The sequence below is a fragment of the Perca fluviatilis genome, chromosome 12 (assembly GCF_010015445.1).
Source record: "Perca fluviatilis chromosome 12, GENO_Pfluv_1.0, whole genome shotgun sequence".
Lineage (NCBI taxonomy): Eukaryota > Metazoa > Chordata > Actinopteri > Perciformes > Percidae > Perca > Perca fluviatilis.
The window spans coordinates 13,187,434-13,200,688 of record NC_053123.1 but is presented as its reverse complement, the minus strand read 5'-3'; the positions used below and the strand labels follow the sequence as shown (position 1 = coordinate 13,200,688).

The 13,255-nt window shown below is 40.2% G+C and overlaps 1 protein-coding gene across 3 annotated transcripts in view; it reads right to left on the bottom strand.

The window, feature by feature from the left end:
- Positions 1–13,255, bottom strand: part of LOC120570402 (E3 ubiquitin-protein ligase SH3RF3-like) — a 93,555-nt gene that overhangs the window by 70,203 nt on the left and 10,097 nt on the right. The gene's annotated exons all lie outside the window — the stretch shown is intronic.

Here is a 13,255-nt window from a genome sequence, read left to right as displayed (position 1 = left end):
CATCAGTGCATGTGAGTGGATATGTGTTTCTGTTGGGTGCGTTGTCGATGTCATCACTAGGCTGCAGCTGCTTGTTGACATCATTACCGTAGGACAGCTTGGAGCAGCTGCAAGACCCCATAGAGAGAGAGAGAGAGAGAGAGAGAGAGAGAGAGAGAGAGAGAGAGAGAGAGAGAGAGAGAGAGAGAGAGAGGAGCTTAGGTCACTGAACCAAACCTTTAAGTCTCTCTATCTTTCTCTGTTTATTTCTCGTTTTTTGCCCTGTGTGTCTCTTTATAGCACCTACAACCTTTTTCTGAACAAACAGACAGTAACACAAACTTTGAAAAGTTTATCTTTGAGGCCTCACTCACATATAGGCCTGCACGATTCGGGCTAAAATATGAATCACGATTTTTTAGCTTAGAATTGATAGCACGATTCTCTGCCACGATTTATTTCTCACGAAGTGTAATTTTTATTGCACACATGAACCATGACAAAACAAAAGAAATTGGCAGTACCAAACATAGATTCTTTTTGGCACCTATAGCCCATTGTGCATCCCCACAAGCCTGTAAACATAGAGGCTTCAATGAATAAAGAAAATAAAGTACATACTGGCCATTTAAGTACAGTAGGCTACCAAAAATAGTGACATACTGTATAAAACATTGAACTAAATATGGCCCTGATACAGGCTCTATCTGAACTCCTTGAACATGTCTTTACATAATTAAAACATGTTAATGTCAATGTCAAATGCTTTCAATAAATGAATTGAAGGAGAGAGAAAAAAAATCGAAGTCATTTAAAAATTAAATCGTGAACAGGGGTGAATCGAGATGTTATGACGATTTATCCTGCAAGCCTACTCACATGCTGCCAATAATACAGCATGGGGAGTAGGTTGTAGCCATAATTGTGGTCCAGTTAGTCTGAGGTGCACTCAATCAACAATGATTATTTTTTACTGTCTCACATACACACATTATACATTAGCTGTATGTTTACGATGCACACGTACAAAGAAGATCTTTGACAAACTGTGGCCAGACATCTAAGTAGAGTGTAGCAAATACAACTCTGTGTGTGTGTGTGTGTGTGTGTGTGTGTGTGTGTGTGTGTGTGTGTGTGTGTGTGTGTGTGTGTGTGTGTGTGTGTGTGTGTGTGTGACAGAGTAGTCTGGCCAAAACCACAAAGCCAGGGGGTGCTACTGCTGGTACAGACGGACACATGCAGACACACACACACCTTCCTCCATCTGTCTACTTAGCGGGGTCAATCATAACCTCGTTCACGCAGGGGAGAGAGAGAGAGAGAGAGAGAGAGAGAGAGAGAGAGAGAGAGAGAGAGAGAGAGGGACTGAGAGCATTTGTCTCCCCGCTGGGACCAAAAACACATTCACATCCTCACCATGTGAACTGAGCTGGTCTGAACCAGATTATACTGGACTGAAATGGGATTGTATTGAATTGAACTGGATCATGCAGTTCTAAAACTGATAATACTGAATTAGTGTATTATACGGAACTGGATTATACCAGACATATCAAGACTATAGTGGAGTGAGGAGGAGTAGATGGCAGTGAATTAAAGTAGACTGAATCAGATTACACTGACTTAAAACCAGTTGTACTCCACAGCATTATTTTAGTGGAATTACTGGTAACTGCATTTGAATGGGTTGAAACAAATTAGTATAAGAGAGGCACATTAGCTCAAGTATACGTCCTTTCTATTTGTTCCACTTCACACCGGCCAACTATAGTCTCAACTGTAGTGTAGTGAAGAAGTGAAGTGAGGAGAGGTGAAGTGATTTTATTTTTACACAAATTGATTTTAGTCCAGATTAATGTTGAAACTATTAATCAAATAATGGGTTAGTCGACTATCAGAAAATGAAAAGCCAACTATTTTAATAATCGATAAGTGGTTTAAGTAATATACCAAGAATCTAAAGGATTTGTGGAAGTATTATTCTAAACTGCATATCAGGGTTCTATTCTTAGAATCTCCATTTTTCTCATTATCAGTGAACCCCATGAAAACACCAAAACCAGCAATTAATTAATTCTAGCAAGTATCAAAGCCTGATATAGATTCCTCTATGCTGTAGCGTGACTGGGTTAAAAACAACACAATGGTGTCCTGAAACAGGACATAACATCCCTGCTCAGTTCCCAACCTTCAGAAAATCCCACAGGTATCAACAGAGGAGCTTATCATTATCAATATTAACTTGGTTTAGTTCATCATATTGCACTGTGCTTTTTCTGGGACGGTGCTGTCAAATACCTCATTCAGATGGCAGGTCAAACAGAAGTGGCCAAGGAGACACACACAAACACTCTTGCACACACACACACACACACACACACACACACACACACACACACACACACACACACACACACACACACACACACACACACACACACACACACACTGGCAGCTCACATACCCGCATACAGGGAAGCCTCAGCCCTGCGAACAGACACCAGACTGACTCTAAATGTCACACACACACACACACACACACACACACACACACACACACACACACACACACACACACACACACACACACACACACACACACACACACACACACACACACACAAACACACACGGATGTCTGTAGACCACCAGTGGGATACCAGATTACCACACCTGTCTACTTATGGACCACCAGTAGCTAATGGATCAGTGTCCATTGGTGTGAAAGAAGAAGAAAATGCTATTGGAAAACCCATCAAAACCAAATCAATCTTTATCTCTGTGTGTGTGTGTGTGTGTGTGTGTGTGTGTGTGTGTGTGTGTGTGTGTGCCTCATGAGCAACACGCCAGTCATAAGACTCAATTATGGAAAACAAGTACTCTTTGTTCACAATTGACAACAGCAACACACACAAACATCTGCAGGGTTCAGAGCCATCTGTTGTTACAGACTGCTCAATCAGTCCGGTGAGTGTGAGTGTTTTGCAAATGCCACAAATCTTCCTGTTAGACATAAACCATTGTCCTCTGAATGTGTGTGTGTGTGTGTGTGTGTGTGTGTGTGTGTGTGTGTGTGTGTGTGAGAGTGAGAGAGTGAGAGAGAGAGAGAGAGAGAGAGAGAGAGAGAGAGAGAGAGAGAGAGAGAGATGTGGTTTCTTAGAGCATGTGCAGCTTGTGGCTGGGAATGCAGCCTGTCTGCGAATAGGAATGTCAGTCAGCAGAAATTCTTTACTTTATCGTATAGTGAGAATACACAGAACTATACTTACACACAATCAAGCTGATTACTGTCTCCCCCATATGGAAATAAAACATACAACTATGTAGAAAGAGGGAAACATTTAACCATAAGCTGTCTTAAAAGGAAATGCACTGTGACAGTTATGCAAGGATTCCTGTTTGATGAATGTGAAGGCCACGTTTACACACTACTATGAGTCAATATTATGAAATAACTTTATGCTCAATGCTAGAGACGCCACAAAGCCACACTGTACTACAGTTTGCACCAGTCGCAGTGATTCCTCATTATACTGTATGTCAGACAGTAGTGAAACAATACCGTTATAATTTCCCAGAACAGTTAAAAACATTACTATTTTCAATTTATTAATATATTTGACAAAGAAAAGCATTTCATCTGCATATTGGAACTTAGAACCGGAGAATGTTTGACATTTTTGCTTGACACATGACTAAGGTAGTTTATCTATCCAGAAAATAGTTTGTCTTGATTGACTGATCAATTAACTGAGTAATTCTTTCAGCGCTGCTGACTATTTTTCAAATTAGTTGATTCATCATTTTGTCGTTCAAAATAGTGAAAAATGCCATCGATCAATCACAATTTCCTAGAGCCCAAAGTGATGTTTTCAATTTGCTTATTTTGTCTGACAGTCCAAAACCTAAAGATATTCAAAAACAGAGAAAAATAGCAAATAGCAATGTCTCCTGGAATGTGGCTGGTAACCTTGGTTGCATATCATTCCCTATGTCTCTATGTCTCTATGTCTCTATGTCTCTCTCTCTCTCTCTCTCTCTCTCTCTCTCTCTCTCTCTCTCTCTCTCTCTCTCTCTCTCTCTCTCTCTCTCTCTCTCTCTCTCTCTCTCTCTCTCTCTCTCTCTCTCTCTCCCTTCATTTCCTGTCTGTTTCTCCTGTCTAACGTTCAATAAGATCATAAATGCCATAAAGAAATGTTGGAACTTGAATCTTTTTAGGTATTATATAAGTATTTGTAAGGGTAGGAGTGGTGGTAATATCTTTGATTTGAGTTTCAGTGTCTTATGCCCTAAATCTAATTCTGTATTCAGATGGTTTTCAAAGCTGACAAGAATACAAATCTGAGAGAAGACTAACTACTTTTTTGGCATGGAAGCAGACAATCTGGAAGTCATTAAATATGAGCAGAAATACCAGCTACAGTATTAGCAATTGTCAACAAAACAATAGTGTTGACCTACTACTGTGTGCATGTGTGTAAATGAGTATGTGTGTATATGCATGCACAGAGGGACATGAGTGACTTATCTGGGACAGGGACATCACAGGGAACAACAGCGGTAGAAATTCAATTTTCTGGTGGCGATAGAAGAGGGAACGAGAGCGTGACTGAATAGGTGTGACTGCAAAGTGTTTCCTTTAATATAGCCAAGATCATACAATGCACAGAAGAACAGGCCGCCAGGAAAAGCCTTCCTGCTGACATGGTTTTATGTCTTAAAAAGTGTGAGAATGTGTGTGAGTGTGTGTGTCTAAAGCTGCAGCAGCTGAATTCAGCAGATATAAAGAAGCACTGTAGTGTCACTCAAAAACCAGAGGGAGAGAAAGAAAGTGCAGAGAACAAAGAGGAAGTATTACAACAGGGCAACAGCAGAACTGGAGCATGGCCATTAGTTAATTGAAGAGGGTAGCAACTATTGTACAATGTTTTATCACTTATAGAGTATATTTTGTATTTAGTTTTCTCCTAGTAGTCATATTGAAGTGTACCCTAGCTACTGCACTAGTGCACTGAATCATAAAAGGCATCAACACTGCTGCTGGACTGCTTTGTTATTGGGGGAAACTTTCACACATGTCGCACCTCTGACCACACCCCAACCAGTGATGTCACAGCAGGTGTAGTCCATCAGCTATCAAAGGCAAAACACCTGTTGTAGCATCACTGTTTGGGACGCAGCCCAAAATGCTACATGTAGGGGGAGCTCAAGCCTTTCCCATCATGCCTTGGACAATGGGCAGGGGAAAACCCAGGACACTGACATTCAAAACCAATTTACAGTTTCCGGTCAGGATGGGTCATCATCAGCATGGGCCACTGGCTACTTACTGGTAAATTCTGTGAGTGGTATTGAGGATGATAACCCTATTAGCCACTGTGGGCGGTAAGAATATTTTGAATGTATACTGGAGCACAGCTTAAATTTACACCACCACAGCAATACATCCTGTAGTCAAAATAAAAAAGCAAGCCTCGGAGAGACAAAGTCGTGTCTCCTCCCTTGAGCGTGAGACACTAAAGACTCGCCAGCTTTACAACGATATGTAAACAAACTATGACTACGTTTACAAGCTGTCAATTTTCGGGTTATGGATGGTTAAGGTCACTATTCGGGTTTCTGAAACATTTGGAATAACCCGTTTACATGCGTGAGCAGAGAGAGTTACTCCTACATGGAATTTGTAATCAATTGGCAATATCCCGACGTAAACGGCGACGCACGGTTAGCGTCTGGACGTAGCCTACAGACAATCTTAAGACGCAATAACTTTTCGGTGACCTTCTTATAAATCTCACTATCTCGGTACTTTCTGCCGTCAACAAAAGACATTATATTCATGGTTTTCACCACACCACACTAATAAAGAAATTGGTTTCCTCCTGCGCTCCAAAGTGTGGTGCTGTGCTGCGTCTCGCCATGTTTACCTCTACTTCTTGTTTACTTCCGGTATATACTGCGCGGAGGTTTTCTGCATTGACATATATATAACTATATTATTATAGTATATAATTATTATTATAACTATGTTTTCTGGCACATACAAGAAGTTCCTCTACTCAAAAGACCAAGATTCCGCCGAATAGAACATCGCGAGAACACAAATCAATGTTCCTTTTGATGGGGATATGCCGATACGCGTTTACATGACCAAATTTCGGGTTAGAAAAGGGGTAACCCAGGTAGCATATTCGGGTTTTTAAAAACCGGAATATGAGCATATTCGGGTTTTTGCCGGTGTTTACATGGCCGTGCGCGACCGGGTTATTGCTAATATTCCGGTTTTAAACGGGTTATTGGCTGCATGTAAACGTAGTCAGTGAGAGTAGTGAGAATCTAAGAAAATCCTCTAAAATATTGTAATTTTTCTTTGCCCCAGTAGTCACTCTTCAAAGTGTACACTGAGAATATCTATTAGGGGTGTTTGGAAAAGGCAAGGAAAATAAATGCTGACTTTCTGCCCAGAAGTTTGTGTAGACACACTATTTCATGCTTTTACAGGACCTTGCAGCATCACTTGGGTTACAGTTTCAAAGCAAAACCGTGCATTACAGACAATTAAGTAGGCTGTGGTGTGTAGGCTCATGTCTGGGTTTATTTGTGTCAAAGTTATGTTATAATGTAGCTGAAACAGAGGACTGCTTTGAGAAGTTTGCTCGTGTGCTAGTCATTTTGGAAAGAAGCTTTGACATCTGAGAGGGCATGGTGGGGATGTCGGACTACTTTTGGTATCATCATGGCTGCAAGTGTGCAGGGTGACAAAAACAGGGTGGCATTATCACACATTCTCAGTGTGTGTGTGTGTGTGTGTGTGTGTGTGTGTGTGTGTGTGTGTGTGTGTGTGTGTGTGTGTGTGTGTGTGTGTGTGTGTGTGTGTGTGTGTGTGTGTGTTAGGGGCTGGTGTTAGGTAATCGTGGTAACAACTACATGGGCTCTTCTCATTCCCTGTAAGAGCAGCGCTCTCCCACCACAACGCACTGACAGATAGGTAATGGAGAGTGGAGAGCAGCTTCTCTTGAGAGGAAACCTGTCCGGGAAGTGCAGTGAAATATAGAGTAGGGCAAATGTGCAGCCAAGGATAAAGAATGTCTCTTTTGGTTAACAGTTCTAGACTTATTAAAAGTCCAGAGGTCACTATAATGTCCATAAGTATTGGTTAGAATGAGAAGAAGAGTGGAATCACAACAATACATACAATAACGCAGGGTTCAACAATAAGGGCGGCCCGATGGCCCGGGTCAAGTAAAACACCACGTCGGGCAAGTAAATATAACAATGCACTTGCCCGTTGGGGCATCATCGCATCATAATCATTTCATTTAAATGTGCTGTTGGACAATAAAGAATTGAGTTGGTGTTTAATGCGTTTGACTTTTTTATTTTTTGAGGTTTTTGTTTACATTTTTGACAGGTGCTTTTTTTGACGTTTTTTTACTCTTTGACAGGGTTTTTGTCTCCGGACATTGACATGTTTTTCGATATTTTTTGACGTTTTTTTCCAAAGCTTTTTTTGACAAGGTATTTTTTTACAAACAACACTGTGGTACAATAACTACAATCAACCTAAAAGCACATATTTGCTTATATGATTTGATTTTGATGATATGATGTGGATTATTATTATGTCAGTACTGCCGAAATGGGAATGAAACAATAGTCTCTTTATATGTTTGCATGGTTGCATAAACTGACAATTCCTGTAACGATCATGAGTTTTTCCTAAAATAATAACGGATTTTCATTTTTAGAAATGATTGTTTCCAGTCTACAGGTACATCTCTATAATCTCTATACATGCAGTGCTTCAGGCATTCTTGTCAGACCTGGTGGAAAGAAACAAACACACACAGCTGTTGCTCCAATGAACTGATGGTGCTGGGTGAAAACAAAAAGAGGTATATTGTGTGACTCCAGTGGTCCTGATGAGTTTTTATGCTGGCAAAAAAACAAGCTATGACCAACTAGTTTCATTTGCACAAGAACACGGATGTCTGTTTGGTTATTTAGTAACTGCACGATTTGATCAAAGGAACCACAGTGGATCTGGCTTGCATAACTATGACAATGTAAACCACTCAAATTAGTGACTTTAGATAAACACATACCTGCTGCCTTTAGCTGAAAGGAAAAGCCTTCAAGCTGCTGTGTGTGACAATCGCTGTGAAGTATTAAACACTGCCATAATACAACTGTGATAAAACTGTATTATTTTTTTGTGCAATTACACGTTTCAACTGGGTGCTTCTGCAGCTACTCAGGCCATGGTTACACTTGTCTTTTTAAAGACATTTTTTTTTTTTTTTCCCCGCCTTTATTTGACAGGACAGCTAGGTTAGAAAGGGGGTTAGAGGGGGGGGGGAAGACATGCAGGAAATCGTTACAGGTCGGATTCAAACCCTGGACCTCTGCGTCGAGGCATAAACCTCTCAGTATACGTGCGCCTGCTCTACCACTGAGCCAACCCGGCCAGGCACTTGTCTTTTTAATGACTTTTGTGATCAGATGCGCCAGATTAAGTGTAACCACGGACTTAGTTAAGCGAGTCAAAAATACTGAACAGTCACAGGTGATGACATATATAACCTTTTTGTTCTGTTTTGTATTTGATTTGATTTGTCTTAATTATGTTTTGTAAGACACTGTCAGCTTTATTAAAAACTCTATTTTTCCAGATACGCTTATTGTTGTGACAGTATCTTCCATTGGGTGAACCGGTTTCAAAAGCACCCTCTGCCGTCGTAGGTTTCCTTCCTATTATGGCACTGACATGCATATTACCTGTAATTATATATCAACAATAGACAATTACCAATAGAGTTTATATCTTTTCATTACCAAGAAGAATAATGGAACTGAACGGAGCTGGGATACTGGGAAGACTGGGGCAAAAGAGAGAGAGGACGCATGGAGGAGGGCTAGATAGAAAGTCGGAGTGTGTTGATGAAGAGAGAAATGGGGTTAATGTATGAAAGAATGTGTTTTTTCAGGGAGGAAACGGGAAAGCCATGGCTGCAGGGTCTGACACTGTCCCAGTTTTACTACTGTGCCAGTATCTCCTGTGGCTCTCCAGCACATTTCCACCCAGTTGATTAATGCTGCCATCACAACCATTGCCAGCCTCTTTGAAGACTGAAAAAAAAAATAAAAATACTATAATGATCCACATAAGACTTTTGTTCAATGCTGTACTCAGTTTTAGCCTAGTTTTATTCTTGATTGCCTAAGACAAAAGTTCTAGGACATGATGGCATGACGGTGGAACTAGGCCATGACAGGACACTGCTGTTCAGGTTGCTCTGTGACTAATTACATTCATGGTCAAATGGTTTGTGTCACTTCTTTAAAAGTTTAAAAGAAGTTATCAAATTATGGTTATGGTATCAAAAGTATCAACTTGTAGCTGACTTTAACTTCAATTTTCATGAGCAGAAATGATTTCCTCCCAAACCTATATAATCTCTTCTTTTTTTTTGTCTGGATGGAAGAGGTTTCTCTTGTGCAGCTTTTTGTGCTTCAGAATGATAAGGCACTGGCAGATAACATACAAATATTTAGCAGCTTTAATAAGAGCCAATATTGCTGTGCCAGTATTTTTGATTTTAAGGCTGCAATTTACTATTTGAAACATTACATACTCACTTCAATAGTAACAATATATACTTTTTACTCTGTAATCAATAAAGAATTTTTAAAAACTTTTTGTGTAACCCCTTAACGTCTAGATAATTCAACTTGCAACATGTATTTAAAAAACAAAACAAGATTCCTTCCGACACTGTGGCTATGAGACTGGAAACCGCGTATTGCACTTTCATTCCCTGTGTATGAAAATACTAAATGCTAAATGCAAATGACCATGACACACACACACACACACACACACACACACACACACACACACACACACAATGTTATAATAATAATAATATGACTATACTGGAGAACAGCATGAGAATAACTTTGGTTTGTATGCAGACTTTACATGATACAGATTTTAACATGAACACGATTCTGCCATATTTGCAGTAGCAGGGAGGTTCTAACAAAGCACTCCTGGTATTAATTTAAAAGCCTCATTAACAAACTACAAGACTGCATTAAACCACGGGACAAACTGTGCACAGGCAGAGGAGGAAGCAAAAACATATCTTATGAAAGCGAGACAGAAAAGTGAAACGTCAAAAGAAAATGCTTCAAAAGGAAGAACAAAACTGAGTACATAATGAGCCAGGAGACATAATCGTGATTATCATCATGGTGACAATGAGGAAATAAATGTATTTAATTCCAGTTCTGACAAGAATTTCTGACATTGTTTGATCTAAAGATGATGATGGCAGTAGATACAGTGTAAACAATGTTTTTGCCAATGGTGCTAATGGCAAGACAACAAAAAAATACTACTCATTACCTGAAGGAGTCTCTGTGTGAAAGACATAACCCTTAAAATAGATATGGTCAAGCTGCAAGGCTGTTTTTCCCAGTTTCAACAAAAGACTGTTATTGGGCATGTTATGAGGGTTCCTGATGGCAGCGATATGCAGCTTGTGCCAGACAACAGCATGATGACCAATGGTGTTTTAATAGAGCTGGCAGGACTGGGCAAAGGGAGCTTGAGATGAGTTTGGACCTCGGCCAGCTGTCTGAGGACTGATGAAGAGAATGAATGGAGAGCTGAATGGAGAAGTGGCTGCAATCATTCCCAAGAAGTCTCTCTCCAAGAGGACAAACATCACTCAAAGACAGAGATGCGAGTATTGAAAAAGAGGGAGCGAAGGAAGAAGAAAACGAAAGATGAAAGAGATGACAGTGATGCACAGCGGCAGAGCAAGACACTGAGGGCTTTAGTATTCCAAGAGAACTAACTTTTTGTGCCAGTTAAATAAGATGATACAATATTGAAACACATCTTCTATTATTAGATGTCCGCCTGTGTTTGATAAATGTGTGATTATAGATTTTACATTGTAATTTGCTATGTTTTAAAGTAATGCTAGTTTGGATTTTCTGCTAAAGAGGCACTGGTATCCGGTGTTTTAGGGGCTTGACTCATACTTGAGACTAGTTAAAAAGCTGCGATTTCGACCATTGTTTTTTTATTCTGACTCTCGCAAGTCCATCAACTTAATGAAAGTGCATACTAAATTGCTTTAATGCCCCATTAAACTTAGCTTGGAAAAATTAATGAGAGTTCCTATGTGCATTATTCCTTTCTTAAATGTAGCCTAGTAACTTTGAACAGTTCTGCCTTTTTTTCCAGCGCAGTGTTTTGCTGGTTTAGGGTAGATTGACATTTAAATGACGGTTGATGCTGTAACTATGAGCATGCTTTTTCACTGTCATGCTTTCTTCTCTAGTTACACAGATGTTATGGTGTATCATAGATCACTATTGCGGGTTCTGAGGACCCCCATACATCTTTGAGGGGGTTCCAGGAGGTCCCCAGCAAAAAGGGGAATCGTTTATTTATATATCTATATATTCTGAATAATTCCATCCATTAGTAACACAATGACAGAATGTATGTGGTGTGTGTATTTGGTCATGGGTTTTATACACTTTCTGTAATAAAACATCTATAAGCATAACTCCTGTCAGATGAGGGTCCCTGGGAATAAAATCTTATTAAATGGGGGTCCGTGGTCCAATTTGTGTCAATGTAGGGGTCCTTAATGTGAAAAATGTTGGGAACCACTGGTGTATTGTACTGGCATATGTAACGCAGTGTAACAGTGTTATCAGCAGGTGCTTGTGATAAGCGCCTTACACTAAGAGCCAGCAAAACACACACTTTATCCTCACACTGGGCTTCTCTTTAGAGTTCCCTATTGAGAAGCTCACACGTACTCTCTCGCATACTGGTACAGCCTCCCTGAGGAAGTAAGTGGCAAGCTGTCTCTGAACATGAATGGCACTGGAATACATAGAAAAAGGGCTCAAACTAGTTGCTTACACATCAAGAGTGGATATATTCTTTAAGAGAAAAATTCACAAAGTCTACCCAAAAGATAGATGTTTGGCCTTTTTGCCTTTTGCCATCTTCTGCGTATTACCATACTACTGACTTGTAATTCAAATGTTCAAGATTACAGTCATCTCTAACTACTGTAATCTTGTGCCTATAAATCATTACCACATTAGGCGTGACATTTGATTCATTGCAATAACTGTAAACAAACAAGACCATCGCCAAGGACACCGGCAGCCTGTACTAGCCTTTACAATATATTTTATACTAGTGACCCATTTGTAAAGGTTTCTGAAATTCCTATATAACTTAAACAAATTTCATGCATTTAGTTATCTGGAACACAGGATGTCAGGAAAACTTCACTTTTACAAGCACAAACATTTTGCTAAACATCAACCCCTTCCTCTTTTGTCAAGAGTAGAATTATTTAATACTGATGTGCTCCAGACTGGTCTGTGCATGTTACCATGACAACATGTCTCTGTTGATATGTCTCATCATCCTCTCTCTCTCTCTCTCTCTCTCTCTCTCTCTCTCTCTCTCTCTCTCTCTCTCTCGGTTTCTTAAGGAGACACTTAATAGCAAGAATAAACAGGTCTGAGGTTAGAGATTTAGTGGCTGTACAATATCAAGCACCTGAGAGAATGGCAGTCAGCTTAGTGTCTCTGGAAAGAGTAGCCTAAAGCTTTTCATATTTAAAAGCAGAGGAGTTTGAGTGTCCCAGTGTTTCCATTGTTCCCAGTTTAAACAGAACACAGCCGGACGGAGGGTGGTATTTGCCCTTGCTTCGCACTGCTTACATAATCCCTGAACTGGAGGGAGAAAACTGCCAGATCCCTCCTATACACACACATACATACGCCAGACCCCAAGCCAAAAATGCACTACATAACTGCCTTGAGGCTTTTGCGTTTTCCTTCCAACATTCCCTGCAAACTACCTTTCCTTCCAACATACTACCATGACCCGCTACACACCCCTTAAAACACACACACACACCAACCTCAATGTAAAACCTCAAGTCCAGCATCATAAAGGTTGAGAAATTCTTCTGTAACACATAAAACAGCCAAACAACACACACATGCACATGATGATTTATTTGCATAGTACATAACACATAGCACATTCATTTCTAAGTCCACATACAAACCACCACCACATACTAAGCCTACATGCATGTGCCAATTAAAATAAGCACATATAGTACACACACACACACACACACACACACACACACACACACACACACACACACACACACACACACACACACACACACACACACACACACACACACACACA